Raw genomic sequence first — 17,210 nt, 5'->3', positions numbered from 1 at the left:
TTGAGCATTACTTTACTAGCGTGTGAGATGAGTGTAATTGTGCGGTAGTTTGAGCAGTTTCTGGCATTGCCTTTCTTTGGGATTGGAATGAAAACTGACCTTTTCCAGTCCTGTGGCCACTGCTGAGTTTTCCAAATTTGCTGGCATATTGAGTGCAGCACTTTCACAGCATCATCTTTCAGGATTTGAAACAGCTCAACTGGAATTCCATCACCTCCACTAGCTTTGTTCGTAGTGATGCTTTCTAAGGCCCATTTGACTTCACATTCCAGGATGTCTGGCTCTAGGTCAGTGATCACACCATCGTGATTATCTTGGTCGTGAAGATCTTTTTTGTACAGTTCTTCTGTGTATTTTTGCCACCTCTTCTTAATATCTTCTGCTTCCGTTAGGTCCATACCATTTCTGTCCTTTATCGAGTCCATCTTTGCATGAAATCAGGTGAGCCCTAAATCCAATGACAAGTGTGCTTATAAGAGACAGAAGAGGAGAGAGAGACACACACAGAAGAGAAGCCACATGAAGACAAACACAGAGACTGGAGGGATGCAACCACAAGCCAAGGGATGCCTGGAGCCCCACAAAATGAAAGAGACAAGGAACCTGGAGCCTTTGGAGGGAGCACGGCCCTACTGGCACCTTGATTTGGGGCTTCTGGCCTCAAGAGCCAGGAGAATAAATTCCTCTTGTTTTAAGCCACCTGATTGTGGTTATTTATTTTTGGATCCATAGGAAACTCATCCACTAGGGAATGGATTGAGCCAGTTGATGCAAGGGGCTGGACGTTTGTATCCCACATTAGCGACTAGTAATGGGATGTGTGCTAAGCTCAACCTTGGGGAAGGCAGCTTTTATGGTTTGGGGCAATTCTTAGAGAGCCTTGGCATCCAACATTCACAGAAGGATGTAGTGAAAGCCTGAGGTGGGGCGGGAGCCTCTCGGAGTGCACCCCACATCCGCCACACTGTGGAATTGCTGAGTGTCCTCAGCATGTATCAGGAGATTCATTTCCCTCTAGAATTTTTCCAGTTTTTGTTTTTTTGAGGCTTTTTAAATTTTTTTCTTACTCAAAAATGCTTCATTTTTATTTAGATTTTTTTAAAATAGAAAATTTTATATTACAGTAATTGTCTTTGTATTAAAAAAAATCTTTCTGCAAAGAAAACTCAGGCCCACAAAGAGGATGCTACAAGGAAGGAAAATTATGAGCCAATCTCTCTTATAAACACAAAAGCAAAAATTCTAAATAAAATATTAGCAAATTGAATCCATAAACTATTTGAGATCATTTAAGTTTAGAAAAAGTAGGAAAGCAATCAATAAAATCAGCCATATTAATAAAATAAAGGAGAAAAACCATGTGATCATTATTTTGCCAAATTAAAAAAAAAAACAAAAAAAGAGATTTTGATAGAATTTAATAACCATTCATTTTTAAAAAAGACTTTTCAGGGTGGGGAGCAATCCAGCAATAGAAGAGACTTCCTTAATGTCCTGTTTAGCTTTCTGACTCTGTTCTTGTGCTTTCAACACTTTCACAACAATGTTCTACTCAATAAGGAAAGGGCGCTTGATTCTGTCATGGACACATTTAGCACGCATGGACCCACCATAGGCTCAGCTAACATGTTTCTTCATTTTAGACAACTTCATGAGAACTTTAGGTCTCACAGCACGAACGCCCCTAAGTCTGCCTGGGCACACACCACACATGGATTTTGGTGCTTTCCCAACCTTCTTGGTATAAACAATTCTATTACCAGGGGTTTGAGACAGCCTGGTTTTGTTAGAGGCTGTATTGTAGGCACCATCATGAATGCCTCTAGATGCCGTCCCCAGAAGTTTTCCCAGTTTTTTTTAAATCAAGAATTTCAAACACATGCCCAGCCTAGAGAAAGTCATGTAACAGAAATCTGTGGATGCACCCGGCAGCTCCAGAAGCAATCCACCCAGGCCTATCCTATTCCATCTCTCCTCCATCCACCTCTCCTTATTGTGGCAGGAGTGAGCGGGGCGGGTGTAGGCAGAGACAGGGCCCTGAAGGCAGCAAGCCCTGATTCAGCCACTCTGCAGTGAGTCCCAGGGATCCCAGCGGGGAAGGGGCCTGGAAAAGTGGTCCAGGGTGAAGCCAAGCCTCAGGAAGGAGGGAGGGCCCAAGCCAGTGGTGGGAGGTGGCCTGGGGGGTGTGTGGAGCCTTGAGTGGTGTCCTCCAAACTCCAGACACTAAGGGAGTGACAGACAAAGGCCAAACCTGATGGTAAGCAATTACATTTAGAATGCATAAACAACAAGGAGAAAAGGGAACCCTTACACCGTTGGTGGGAATGCAATCTAGTAGAGCCACTATGGAGAACAGTGCGGAGATTCCTTAAAAAACTGGAACTAGACCTGCAATACAACCCTGGATTCCCACTGCTGGGCATACACACTGAGGAAACCAGAATTGAAAGAGACACGTGTACCCCAATGTTCATCGCAGCACTGTTTACAATAGCCAGGACATGGAAGCAACCAAATGTCCATCGGCAGATGAATGGATAAGAAAGCTGTGGTACACAATGGAATGTTACTCAGCTATTAAAAAGAACACATTTGAATCAGTTCTGATGAGGTGGACGAAACTGGAGCCTATTATGCAGAGTGAAGTAAGTCAGAAAGAAAAACACCAATACAGTATATTAACGCATATTTATGGAATTTATGCAGTCCATGGGGTTGCAGAGGTGGACATGACTGAGCAACTGAACTGAACTGATGGAATTTAGAAAGACGGTAAAGATGAACCTTTACACAAGACAGCAAGAGACACAGATATAAAGAACAGACTCTGTTGTTTTTGGACTCTGTGGGAGAAAGCAGGGGTGGGATGATTTGAGAGGATAGCATTGAAACATGTATATTACCATATGTGATAATTTATGATATTACCATATGTGATAATTTATGTGATATTACATGTGATATTACCATATGTGATAAAGGAAATGGCAACCCACTCCAGTATTCTTGCCTAGGAAATCCCATGGACAAAGTCTGAGCCTGGTGGGCGGCAGTCCACAGGGTAGCAGAGTTGGACACAACTTAACAACTGAGCACATACCATATGTGAAATAGATGACCAGTCCAAGTTTGATGCATAAAACAGGGCACTCAAAGCCAGTGCACTGGGACAACCCAGAGGGATGGGAGGGGGAGGGAGGTAGGAGTGGGGTTTGGGATGAGGGACACATGTACATCCATGGCTGATTCATGTCAATGTACGGCAAAAACCACCACAATATTGTAAAGTAATTAGCCCCCAATTAAAATACATAATTAAAAAAACAAGGTCCTACTGCGGAGCACAGAGAACTATACTCAATATCCTGGAATAGATCATACTGGACAAGAATATAAAAAAGAATGTATACATGTGTATAACTGAGTCACTTTGCTGGACAGCAGAGATTGGCACAACATTGTAAATCAGCTATACTTCAATAAAAAATTCAAAAATAAAGTGGAAAAAAAAAAAGAATGGTGAAATAAGTACCTTTTGAGACAGATGAAAGCTAAGAAAATTCACCAATAGATCTGCACTAAAAGAATGCTAAAGAATATCTTTCCACATGAAGAAATATGATAGTAGAGGGAAATCTTGGTCTTTGGGTAGAGATGAGGAACACCAGAAACGGTAAATATGGGTGTAAACATTTAAACATGGACATGAATTTGAGCAAACTCCAAGAGATAGTGGAGGACAGAGGAGCCTGGCATGCTGCAAGCCATGGGGTCGCCAAGAGTCGAAACAACTTAGTGACTGAACAGCAACGAAAGACATTTAAACATTAAAAAAAATACTTGTTTGCTCTTAATTTCTTTATTATACATATGACTATTAAAAGTTGTAGTATGGGGTGGGAGGTGGGAGGGGGGTTCAGGATTGGGAACTCATGTACACCCGTGGCGGATTCATGTAAATGTACGGCAAAACCAATACAGTATTGTAAAGTAAAATAAAGTAAAAATAAAAAGTTAAAAAAAAAAGTTGTAATAGCAAGTATATTGTAAGGTTTATAATCCATGTAGATATAATATACATGGTAACTACAGCATAAAAGATGGGGTAGAGCGGGAATAAGGGCTCAGGATGGAGGGGACACCTATGGCCGATTCATATTTATGCATGGCAGAAAACATCACAATATTGTAAATTATATTGTAGAAATGTCCGTACATTTATGTGAAGTGGTACAATGTTAACCACAATCAGGCCAGTGAAAAATTAAAGATATCCAATAAGTTCCCTACAGAAGAGCATTCAAGTGGGGAACTTCCAAAGATGTGAATGTATATTCACATGTCCAATCATGTAAGTTAGCTCACGTTTCTGGTGTACATTGTCATGTGTGAGCACCCTCTACAAGTGGATGTACTTTGGTGTACTTTACTGTACAGTACTGTATGGAGTACAGTATCTGTATTTCAAGCCCAGGATGCCCAGACTCAATCATAAAAGCAGTGGCGATGTAGCCGGTACTGAGAAGTGCCAAGTGATAACGATGGAAACAAAAGTGAAAATAATGGAGAGAGGGAGCAAGGTGAGAGGTGGTAGACATCACTTGTTCTTATAACATGACTCATTCACCCATTGGCATGATTCTAAAGCATTATGACAAAATCATGGAACATGTGAAGTCAGTTGTGTCGATGATGTGAACAATAATATGGCAGAAGTGTGAAAAAGTGATGGAGGAGCTAGAGAAAGAGAAATATCTCAGTGTGTGAATGCAAGATCAGCATCAGTGTTAAGTCCACTCAGCTTAATGCTGATTCAAGAGAAAGGTGAGAGCCTGGAGGGATAAAGTGGGGAGGGAGGTGGGAGGAGATTTCAGAATGGAGGGGACACATGTATACCTATGGCCAATTCATATTTATGCATGGCAAAAAACCATGATAACACTTCAAAGTAATTATCTTCCAATTAAAATAAATAAATAAAAACAGAGAAAGCTAAAAGCCTTTATGAAATTATTACAGGCAGGAAAAAAGGGAACATAAGGACAAAAATTGATGAACAGACAGTGCTATCTATGTATTGAATGTTTGTAAACGCCCCACCAATTCACCTATTAAATTCTAACCCCCAAAGCAATGAGATTTGGGGGTGGGGCCTTTGGGAAGTGATTAGCCCACGAGGGTGGAACCCTAACTAAAGAGATTAGTGACTTTATAAAAGGGACACCAGAGAGTTCCCTCATCCTCTTTGTACCATGAGAGAAGATGGCTAGTTGATAAAACTAGACAAAAATCAGTAATATACAGAACAGCATTATGAAATTATCAGTCACAGTATAAGATGAACTATAACAGGCTTCCTGGGTGGCACTAGTGGTAAAGAACCTGCCTGCCAATGCAGGAGACTAAGAGGTGCAGGTTCGATCCCTGGGTCGGGAAGATTCCCTGGAGAAGGGCATGGGAGCCCACTGCAGTATTCTTGCCTGGAGGATCCCCACGGACACTGGAGCCTGGCGGGTTATAGTCCATAGGGTTGCAAAGAGCCAGACACGACTGAAGCAATTTAACACGCACATAAAGAGAAATTAACCAATTTGCCAGCGACGGGTTTTCCATCTGCAAGTTTACTTTTTGCAACTCAGCTTCGTTGCAGGGAGACCTTTTGATTGGTGGAAAGCAAATGAAGTGACGTGAAAGTCGCTCAGTCGTGTCCTTCTCCAGAGGATCTTCCCAGCCCAGGGATCGAACCCAGGTCTCCCTCATTGCAGGTAGATTTTTTTTTTTTTTTTTACCATCTGCGCCATCAGGGAAGCCATCTTTGCTTCCCGGTGCGCCAGGCCTTGGAACATCAAGTCCTTAGTGGCTCACCGCTTATTGATACAGTAGCAAAGAGCCTCCTCTCGTGCGTTTCTCATCCAATCATATTCCTTGTAAACAGCTGCCTAGAACTTTCTTGGGGCTTCCGGGAGCACGGAGGAAACCCAGGTGGCATTCGCACAGAGGGCTCGGGATAGTGCGCTGCACGGTTCCTGGCTGCGCTGCTGAGCCGAGTTCTTCAGACCCTTCTGAGCAGGATTCGAGAGTCGTTTACAGAGTCGGAGAAAGTAAGTAGACAGGCGGGGACTTTGCTGGGGTCTGGACTCCGCAGTTACCAGGGGTCCCGGGTGGGGGTCCCTTAGCTGGCCCAGCAAGGAGTGGAGGTGTGGGGGAGGGTTAACACATACTAGACTGGGAATCCGGGTGAGGCCGCAGACAGCGGCAGGCTTCAGAGGGGCTGAGGGAAGGGTTTCCTCACTGTAGGGGTTCTGAGGGGAGGACCGCTGGCTGCCAGGGTGGCTGGTGGGGGGGCCTTTTGGTTTGGGGGTGCAGAGAGGGGTGGCTAATGGGTAAACTTGTGGGGGTCTCAGAAGGAAGGGCTCCCTGCTGAGTGGGTGAGGCCTACTTTGGAGGCCAGAAGAGAGTACTACTGGCTGAGGGAGTGGGGAGGACGTGAAGAGGGGGTCCCCCATGCTGAAACATGAGGCGAACATGAGCGAAGGGCTAATGTCTGCCCCCTGTGGTGGAAGGAAGGGGCCGAGGGGAGGGGTGGATCGGGTGGACTCGTGGATGTGGTTTGGAAACCGTTAGGGGAGGTACCAGCCCTGCAGGGGGCGGGGCGGGGGGAGAGGCCGTTGGTGGCCGGAAGGGAGCTCTGGCTCCCTTCTGCGGGGGAGGCAAGAGGGGCAGTCTCTACATGGGTGAGGTAGTGTGAGATAGTGCTTGTGGGAGGACTCCCCGGTGTGGGGAGGTGAGAGGGGAAGTCTGATTTCTAAACATGTGGGGGCGCCCTGCTTCCAGGGCCTAGAGGAGAGCGCCGCCAAGTGGCAGGGTAGGGGAGTGGAGTTGAAGGGGGCGAGGAAGAGCCGCCTGGCCAAGTCGGGTGAGTGAGCGGCGCTGGAGCTGCTGTGATCTGGTGGAGGCTGTTTGCCGTGGCAAATGGATTTGTGGGGGTTCTGGGTGGGGGGGGCCTCTGGCGCACTGTATTAGGAACGGAGAGGTTCCAGGTCGCCAGAATTGCAGTGATGGGAGGGGCGGGGCCCTGGTCTCCACAAAATACAGGTTCTTCACGAGGGTGCTTTGTACATTCACCGGGATACACCACACCTAAATTTAAAAGTATTGTAATTTTACATGATAAGTTCTCTTACCACAGGGGAATTTTATTTGATGTAAATAATGATAATATATCTTTAAATACTGGGAAATCCATGGATTGAGGAAAAAAAAATCACAAAGGGACTTAGAAAATATTTCAAACTGAATAATGAAAAAACACAACTTACCCAAATTAGTGGGAGGCAGCTAAAGAAGCAATAGGAGGAAAATGTATTACTCTAAATTCTTATGTTAGAAAAGAGTGAGTTGACTGAAGTAATAATTGGGCTAAGAAAGGAAGTTGGTGATAGAAAGCAAATTATGGACACGGTAAACCAAGCCATATGTTTGAAACTGAGAAAGCCCTAGAAAGACGAATCAAGGAAAAACACAAAGAATGCTAAACACCAATATTAGGAATGAAAGAGGGCTAACACTACAGGTCAGATGTACATTAAAAAGAGAATATAAGGCTATGATAGAAAAAATTATGCTAAAAAACATGAAAAATTCCTTGGGAAAAAGGCAACTTCCTAAAACTGATGCCAGAAATGTAGAAAATGTTCTGTTTTGTAAATATATATATATTGTTTTACAGAATTTTGTGGCTTGTTTTGTAAATACATTTATCAGAAAAGTTTCCTAAAACCAACCAAACAAAACAGGTTGGGGCAGTGCTCCAAGCTGCTGCTGTGAGGGGCAGTGGGGTGGGCTGTGTGGCCCAAACATTATTCTCTCCCCTTTGCATGCACAAGCCTATTCCCACACTTCAAAAGTCTGTGCACACCCCTTTATCACTTACTTTCCCACCCTTAGGTCCTCAAAAATGGTGATGCCACTGGCGCTGCTGCGAGACTGGTGCAGGTGGATGGGCGTGAATGAGGAGCGCTCTCTGCTCCTCCTGGGCATCCCAGATGACTGCGAAGACCAAGAATTCAAGGATGCTGTGCAGGCTGCCCTGGGCCCCCTGGGCAGATACCGAGTGCTGGGCAAGGTCTTCAGAAAGGAGCTGGGGTCGAAGATTGCTTTGGTCGAGTTTGCCGAGTATTTAAGCCGAAGCTTGATCCCCGGCAAATACCAGGCAAAGGGGGGCCCTGGGATGTTGTCTGCCTGCCCCAGGCCCCTGATGCTGAGTCACAGGATAGACCCAGTTTCCCTGCACAGCCCCAGAGACGAGCAGTGGTTGGTAGGGTAGGTGAGGCAAGAGCCTCAGGTGATGTTGGAGGAATAGGTGAGGTAGGAGCAGCAGGTGAGGAGAGAGCCGCAGATGTTGGAGGAACAGGTGAGGTGGGAGTCTCAGGTGAGGAGGGAGCCACAGGTGATTTTGGAGGAACAGGTGAGGTGAGAGCAGCAGGTAAGGAGGGAACCTCAAGCGAGGAGGGAACCTCAGACGAGGAGGGAACCTCAAGTGAGAATGGACCCACAGGTGAGGAGGGAGCTGCAGGTGAGATAGGAGACGCAGGTGAGGAGGGAGCTGCAGGTATGGAGGGAGCCGCAGGTGAGAATGGACCCACAGGTGAGGCGGGAGCCTCAAGTGAGAATGAGCCCGCCTGTGAGGAGGGAGCCACAGATGAGGAGGGAGCCGCAGGGGAGGCAGGAGCTGCAGGGCAAGCAGGAGCTGGCTTCGAGGGACGAGCTACCTGTGAGGCAGAAGCTACCAGTGAGGCAGGTGGTACAGGTGAGGCAGGCACTGCAGATGAGGAAGGGGCTGCAGATGAGGCAGGTGGTATAGGTGAAGCAGACACTGCAGATGAGGCGGGGGTGGCTGGTGAGGCAGGAGCTGAGGGTGAGGCCAGAGCTGAAGATGAAGCAGGAACATCCGATGAGGAGGGAGCGGCAGGTGATACGGGAGTTGCAGGTGTGGCTGGGTCTCTGAGCGTGGCAGGAGCAGCCGGGGAGGCAGGAGTTCCCATGGAGGCTGCAGCTGCAGGCATTGCCGGAGCCATGGATGAGCCACGGGCCCGGTCCCCTCAGTGGCGGCTGGCCTTGGAGCCCATGCTAGAGAATATGGGCTACCTGGAGCTGAGAACCTTCTCCGGGATGGAAGAGCCGGGTGAAGGGGAAGAGTCCTTTGAGAGCTGGCTGGATCATGCCAACGACATGCTGTACCTGTGGCGCCATGTGACCGAGATGGAGCGGAGGAGGAGGCTGGTGGAGAGCTTGGGGGGTCCGGCGCTGGATCTCCTGTGCAGCCTTCTGGCAGAAGATCCCAACCTGGCAGCCCAGGATTGCCTGATGGCTCTGGTGGAGGCGTTCGGGAGCAAAGATCCCCGGGTGACCGCTCGGCTGAAGTTCATGACGTGCGCCCAGCGGCCCCAGGAGAGCCTCTTTGCCTTTGTGATGCGCCTGGAAGGCCTGCTGCAGTCGGCCCTGGGCAAGGGGGCCATGCACCCAGCCATCGCAGATCAGCTGCGTGCCCGACAGGTGCTCATGCGGGCCCGGCCCAACAACCTGATGCAGAACAAGCTGAAGAGGATGCGGATGGAGAGAAGACCCCCCAGCTTTGTGGCGATGCTGCAGCTCATCCGGGAGACGGAGACCTGGGAGACCGACCCAGCGATGGGTGAGCAGTTCCCAGTGGAGGAGGAGGCCCATGGGGTCCTCGGAGACCTGGCTGGTGCCCTAGGCCATATGATCATCACCGAGGGCACAGCTGCAGGTGGAAGTGAGGCCTCCCCAGCCAGTGGAGATACCTCTGCCCAGGTTGCCTTTTCCAAGGAAGGTGGTGTTGAGGCCCTCCCAACGGGTGAAGAGGCCAGTAAGGCAGTTGGCAGCAGCGCCGAGGTTGCCCAGGCTGCTCCTGAAGCCCGTGGTGCTGCCAGGGCAGCCTCTGCCCCTGGGGAGACCACTCAGGAAGATGAAAGGGCTCCCAGCCCCCTGGGCCTAGGTCAAGCAGCACCCTCAGAGGCCCCTTGGGGCTCCGCCACTGCCTGGATGGGCGGGGCTACCCCGGTGGTCCCAGGAAGTCCTGGCTGGGAGCCAGAGGGTCTCCCCCAGGCAGGAGACCAGGAGGCTGAGGAGCCCTCCAAGAAGGAGCTCAAGCCCGTCCCAGAGGAGTCTGGAGATGAGGAAGGGGCTGTAGAGATGAGCCCCCTAGGGTTCTCCTCTGGTCAATAGGCTCAGCAGGTCCCAGGCCCCCCGGCCTGGAAGCAGGGAGAGGCCAGGTCAGGCAGCCGCCTGGCCCCACGTTAGGGGCGATGTCATGGTACCTTGGCCTCCCCACCCCCCCCAAGAGGGGTCCCCTATTCAGCATCCCCTGGGACAGGCTGCTCCCTGTCCTGGGAAGTCCAGATGTGTCCCTGTAGGTCCCCTAGTGACCCAGATCTCAAGGAACGCCTCCCTGGCCCAGCCCCTCTCCCCTCCCTGTCAAAACACATCCCTGAGCTGTCATCAACTCCCCTCCCAACCCCTGTAGAGCCCTGAGGTGCCCGTGAACCCAGGCCGGGTGTCCCCACCTACCCGGTCAGCCACTCTGAGCCAGCCTTGCCACGTGCTCTGAGCTTCAGCACCAGCCAAGGCCCGGTCCTCAGCTCAGTGTGTGCTTTCCCAGTGTGGATTCAGGCCAAGTTCTGCTTGGTCTCCTGGAGATGTGCATGTGTTCTTCTCTGAGCAGTTCCCCCCACCGTGGTGCAGACACACCCCAGCCCACTCCCAGGAGCTGGTGAGAAGGAGGGGACGGACGAGGGCTTGACTGGTGACCACTCCGGGACCTCAGGAAGGAATATCTGCATTGGGGCTTCGCAGCGGGGCTTCAGGAGGCCCCCGGACCTGTGCCCTGCTGGGCCATGCCATGCTTCCTTGGGACTTGGTGTTCCCGGTTTGGTGCAGTATCCTGCTGTGTGACTGTCCTGTGCCTGCCATAGGGCATGTGGCCCCGAGTGGGAGGGGCTGCCCTGGGGGGATCGGGCATTGCCAGTGCCCACCGTCCTGGCAAGACCCTGCCCGTGAGGACCTCGGAAAGGGAGAGGGTGTGAGGAGGGAGGGCACCTCGTTAGGGACTCTGGGAGGAGGGGAGGCGGGACTGTGATCTCTAGCGGCCATCAGAAGTTCCCTGTGTTGTCATTCCCTGTCTTCAGCGGTTTCGGTCTGTGTTGTGCTTCAATAAACTTTGCTGAATGTTTCAGCTGAGTCTTGTCTCTGCTCTGGACAGTGGAGGGGAGGGGCTGCTGGGGGTGGGGCCGGGGGTTGGGGCAGTGACAATGGCCTGGTATCCTGAGTCAGCACTGCGTTGCGGTCCCAGCAGGGTGTGGGGGGGTGCAAAATAGGTTCCTGCTCAGCACCCTGAGGTACTTTGAAGACCCAGACATGGTGAGGGTTTTTCTTCCATTTGATAGGTGAACCATAACATTTTGAGGTTATATTTGTTCTCATTTTGGGATAGTTGTGTCTTTTGAACACAACTATAGTTGACAGAGACAGAATAGTCCTCTGTCTTTTGAAAATGGATGGTGATGATCCTGGTTTTATTTTTTACTAGGGGCAGGTGCCCCTGGCATCCAAGTGCCTGGGACCCAGGGCTGCTCAAGAGGTGGGATGCAGAGTGGGGCTCCAAAACAAGGAACTGGCATGTCTGGAGGTCTCTAGCCTCCTTGGTGAGAAAGCTAGTATTAGTCTGATAGAGTTTTGAAAAAACCCAAATGTATTTTAAGCTGAGGGATTGTAAAATGGGAAAACCTCACTGTGCAACAACAGTGACAGCACTTAAAGCAGTGGAAAATCAGGCCTGGACACTGGTAGGGTTTCTGGGAGAGCAGGCGCAAACACACCCACACCACCTCCACCTGAAAACAAATTTACTCTTGAAGAGAAGACAGGACCAGCGTACTGAGCCCTGCAAGGGTGAAGGCCCAGTCATGTGAGGGGGAGGGCCAGGGGTGCTCTCTGAAGGGGGGAAACTGACCTGACACTAAGGGCACTGGGAAGCTGTCAGACCCAGGGGCCGAACTTGCATCTCTAGTGCCTCCTGCATTGGCAGGCAGATTCTTTACCACTAGCGCCACCTGGGAAGTGGTGGGAGGGAGGGGGCCAGAGAGGTGTCCTCGCCTGTCCATCACTTTGGCATGATTTAGAGCCTTGTTCCTTTCTGCAAAGCCTTTGGGCCTGGCTCTCCAGCCCTCCCCGAATGCTGATGGGACCCTGGGCATCCTTTGGCTAATTCCCTTCGTGCTCTCACTGGCCGCAATGAGATGTGATGGCTAAAGTCTGTCAGTGATACGAAGGCTGCCCAGTGACACTCGCTGAAAGGATCCCAGACCTTAGCAGGCGCCTGCCGGGTGGAGTTGGAAAAGCTGGGGCTGATGCCCCAAGGGCAAGTCTAGGGCAAAGCAGGCAGAGGTACAAAGGGTGCGTCTTCACCTCTTGTCTCTTGGAACTGAAGTCTGAGGGCACACATGCATGCATGTCCAGCTGGTGCCTCCTGCTGCCTTGGAGGGCTGATTGCCAGTGGTGAGGAGGCTGTGAGCCCCTGGGGGAGGCCCTGAGATTGGGAATCTCCAGGCAAAGCTTCAGTATGTGTATGCATTTGTGTGTGGTGCATATGCGGGTGTATGTGACTGTGTGTGCTTGATTGTGTGGTGTGAGTGTGTAGGGTTGATGTGAACATGTTTGAGCGTGTGTGAGTGTGTGTGTGGCTACATATATGTGTGAACGAGTGTGGGCATGGAAGGGCTTATCTCTCAGGCCACATCACCTTTGCTGACTGGAGCCTGAGACTTCCACCGGCTTCCATCTTCCCCGTGAACTGGAGGAGGAAGATGTCAGCTGACTCCAGCCAACTGAGGGTGCCAAGCAGACTGGCTGCAGGGGGAGCCCCTGTCCCCAGTGTGCCACCCTGTTCCCATTCCCCAAAGCTTCGGGTACTTTACTCAAGTCTCAAATGGGGTGGCTGGAGACATCTCTACAGACCTTGACATTGCCTTTCACATTTCCCTCTCTGTCTCCCTCTGCCCTCCATTTGCCCTGCAGTCCCAAGCCCATGTTGGCGTAGCCCCTTCTGGCCCTGCTGTGACCTGGGGCAGCTGGTGGAGGCCTGCGAGGTGGCATGCCCTCCACTCCCTGACACACCCTTTCTAGTGGGCAGGGCCATGTCCACGGCTCTGCTGCCAAGGGGTGGCAGCTCACCATGTGGACACCCTCCCTAAGCTCCAGGGAGATCCTGCTGGTGCCTCCTGCAGTCCGCTGGCCCAGTTCCTGTGTGCAGAGGGGGAGACTGTATTCAGCCAATAGCCCCTGAGACTCAGCTATAAGAGTGGATGCTTGGGGGGAGTGCAACTTTGTACCTGACCCTTGGAGGGACTGAGGAACTGGCCTTGAGCAGTTCCTCCACAGGGGCCTTGGTGTGGGGGCCTGTCTTGCTCTTTAGACACATCCCAGTAGCCATGCTGGGCTTTAGGGACAAGTTCACCAGAGCAGGGCTCCAGGGACTCTGCCAACAGCCAGGCCCTGCAGGGAGCCAACGACTTCCGGGTGAGCAGGAATCTGGGCTCAGGGTGGCATGGGAGCTTGTGAGCCTGTGTCCCGGTGGCTGTCTGGCAGGCCCCAAAGCCCTGGCTTTCAGAAGGCTTCAGGCTGGAGACCGTGTCCATCATCTTCACGTAAGCTGCCAATCTTAGCATCTGGAGCATTCCACCATCTTGGGCTGCCCGAGAATCTTGCCACAGCTGCAGGGCAACGCTTCTCTGCTGGGTCCCCAAGAGGCTGGGCCCCAGCAGTTTCCCTGCCGTGATCCCTCCACTCAGTCCTGCCCTCTGGTGCCCATGGAGACAGGTGCCCTCAGGGCTGCGGGGGCGCATTGGGGACCCGAGTGCACATGTGTGCTTCTGAGGTAGAAGGCCGATGTTTGCAGGTGTGTATAGAGGGGCAGTGGGGAGGGGTGGAGGAAACAGTGAAAGTGAAAGGAAAGTGAAAGTTGCTCAGTCGTGTCTGACTCTTTGTGACCCCATGGACCATATAGTCCATGGAATTCTCCAGGCCAGAATACTGGAGTGGGTAGCCGTTCCCTTCTCCAGGGGATCGTCCCAACCCAGGGATTGAACCCAGGTCTCCCACATTGCAGGCAGATTCTTTACCAGCTGAGCCACAAGGGAAGCCCAAGAATACTGGAGTGGGTAGCCTGTCCCTTCTCCAGCTGATCTTCCCAACCCAGGAATTGAACCAGGGTCTCAATTGCAGGCAGATTCTTTACCAACTGAGCTATGAGGGAAGCCTGGAGGAAACAGTGAGGCATCTACAATGGGGAGACAGCACTTGTCAAGTGTACCGTGTCCCCTGGGCTGAACTGCAACTAGTTTTCCCAGAATTCCCTGCTCTTTAGGGTCCCAGGTTCGGGTTGACCACAGGGTTGCTGGCTCTTTGTTGCATCTTGCTCTGCTCTGTCTTCCTGGGCAACTTGCAGTCTGTCTTTGCCTTTCAGCAGTTACTTCGGGCTACTTTTTCTTTAACTTCTTTCTGGGTGGCTGAGAAAGTCTGCCACCTAATGCCCTGGGTCCAAGTTTGAAGAACTGCTTGGACTTGGGACTTTCCAGGAGTCTCAACTTGCTCATCAAAGGTCTAGAGCCCATTCTCCACATCCAGCCATGTTTAGAGAGCTGACATCTCCTTCTGTGCTTGTCTTCAGCTCCCTCTTGGGGCCCCTGAGAGGCAGCCAGCTGAGGGCTGCCTCCTGGCCATGACACATCTCCCAGTGACCCAGTGTGATGTTAACAGACACATTGCATGTGATCTCACAAGTATGATGGCTGGCAGAGGGCAGGGCAGAGGACAGTCGTCTCTACCCATATTCTTCCCCACAGAGAAGCTCTCAGCTTGGATAAGCTAGGCCTTTCCAGCCTGGGTTCCTTCCCAGTCCAGAGTCAGGGAACTGGTGGAGCCAGGTGCTTTGTGCTCCTGCCTGAGTCTAGCTGCCTGTGGTAGATACTGACCTAAGAAAGGAAATTCTTCCAAACATTGGGTTCCCACCCCTCCACCTAGTTTCACAGAAAAATGATAGGCTAGCCTGGCTTCAAAGAGAAAAACAACTACATCCCCAGGCCATAAATTAGGAAGCTCTCCAGCCAAACACTGCTATGTCTGCACAGGGGTAGGGAGCAAATGCCTTCTCAGAAGTGGAAGAGGAATCAGACCCAAAGTCCTGGGTCAGTCTGGAAGGTCTTGTTAGATCAAGGAAAATTAAGGACACAGAGCACTGGAGCCATGGAATGTCACCATGGAGACCCAGGGAGATGATGTGGACCTGTTGGCAAAAGCCAGGGCATTCACAGCCCAACATGAGTCCTATTTGTAGCATGAAAACGGCACCAATTACAAAAATAATAAGAGGAGGAAATGAATGGGAGCAAACAGAAGAAAAGCACATCATAAAGGGAATCATTAATACCTGAAAAATATAGGAAGACTCTAGACAAAAACAAAAAAACAACCCCCCCCCAAATAAAACTCAAAGAAGTTTCAGAAAACATGATTTCTCAAAATAAAATTTGAAGAAGAGATATAGAGTTCAAAGAAGGGATGATTAGAAAGCAGAAGGCACTGAAAGAAAGGTAGCAGAGTTCAGAAAAGAATGGAAATAAAAAATAAAAATATTGCTGAGATGAAAGCCACAGTGAGAGCAATTCAGGTCAGTGTGACCAAGGTGACCACACACATAGTGACGATGTGGGGACATAGCATTAAGGCTTGAAGAAGTCACACAATATAAAATGGGAGAGAGAAGATTGGAGAGCAGAAGACAGTCTGGGAGGCAGCAAAGGAGATGAAGCACCTATATAATGGGTTTTCTAGAGAAGAGAACAATCAAGAGAAGAATATCTTCCTGGGACAAGTCACGCTGGCCTTAGACATCTCGTAATCAATTCTCAATGCCGGATGCCAGTGGGGAAAGTTTTCTAAACTTTTGAGGAAAAGGCAGTTTGCTCTGAGAATGTTCCATTTGTCCAACTTGTCCTTCAAGTCTAAAAGCAGAAAGTTGAAATTACCACTGAACAATCAAGGATAGCCAACTAAAAGATAAACTGAAAGTAAGACCTTGGAGATGGAAGGAACTATCCCGATCACTGAACCCATTTATATGTAGAACTAATATTCCATAATTGTGGAATTATGCATTAATCATTGTCCTACTATAGGACAGAATGCAAATTTTTGAAACCTTGACAATGTAAAAGTAATAATCTAACCAAAACCAGAAGTGGAGAACCGAGAGGGCTGGAGGAAGATGGTGAAATGATTTCTTCATCTGTTAGAGCCAAGAGTCATTGGATACTGTGTTGGAAGATATCATTAAACATAATCCTTCAAATATCTCAGAAAACTTAGCATTCTTCAGAATTTTACTCTTTAACTTTTGTGAGATCTTTTAGGAACTAATACTCCTTGGAAAGAAGCATTTAGTACAAGTTCAAGGGTCTTGCCATTTCTTTTTCTTTGCCCCCAGTCAAATTAGTGTGGTACAGGCACACCTCAGAGATGTCTCAGGTTTGGTTCTGGACTACAGCAATAAAGTGGATATCTCAGTAAAGCGAGGCCTCCTCAGTTATGTATTTGAGAAGTATTGATGGTACCTATCCTGTGTGCAGTTGTCAGGTGATGGAGGATGGGACCTGGGCCTGGAGTCATTGTCAGGGAGAGTAGAGAGGGAGGGATGGCTGGACCGGGGGATCCAAGGAGGGGCTGAGAGAACAGGAATTCCTGACTGCCTGGAGAGGGGCGTGGGCTCCTGGTTGAGGAAGAAGAGGAGTCAAGGATGACGGGGAGGTTTTCAGCCTGGGCAACTGATGGGGGTTCGTGATCAGCACGTGTGTGTACCTAGGTGTGGGGGATGTGCTCCTAACCTGGGCTGCTCCTAACTTGGGCTGCTCCTAACCTGGGATGCTCCTTGGTTGGGTTGGGAGAGGGGAGGGTGCTGGGGTAGAGGAGGCCATGCCCCTCCACGGGCAGCCTCTGCTGGGTTCTCACTCAGTGTGCCCTGCTGGAAACTGCCTCCCTGCCACACCGGCGTCTGTTTCCACAAGCGGGTAGCAGCCCTCCTCCAAGGCTTCTTTCTAGGTCAAGGCAGCTTTCACAGCTGCCCTGGGAAGCCATCT

At 50.2% G+C, this 17,210-nt stretch overlaps 1 pseudogene; it reads right to left on the bottom strand.

Moving 5' to 3' along the window:
- Positions 1-1,434: 1,434 nt before the first annotated feature.
- Positions 1,435-5,920, bottom strand: LOC102170037 (annotated as a pseudogene).
- Positions 5,921-17,210: the final 11,290 nt, after the last annotated feature.

This window comes from Capra hircus, unplaced genomic scaffold, assembly GCF_001704415.2.
Source record: "Capra hircus breed San Clemente unplaced genomic scaffold, ASM170441v1, whole genome shotgun sequence".
NCBI lineage: Eukaryota > Metazoa > Chordata > Mammalia > Artiodactyla > Bovidae > Capra > Capra hircus.
The sequence above is the reverse complement of the archived record's forward strand: the minus strand, read 5'-3'. Positions and strand labels throughout refer to the sequence as shown.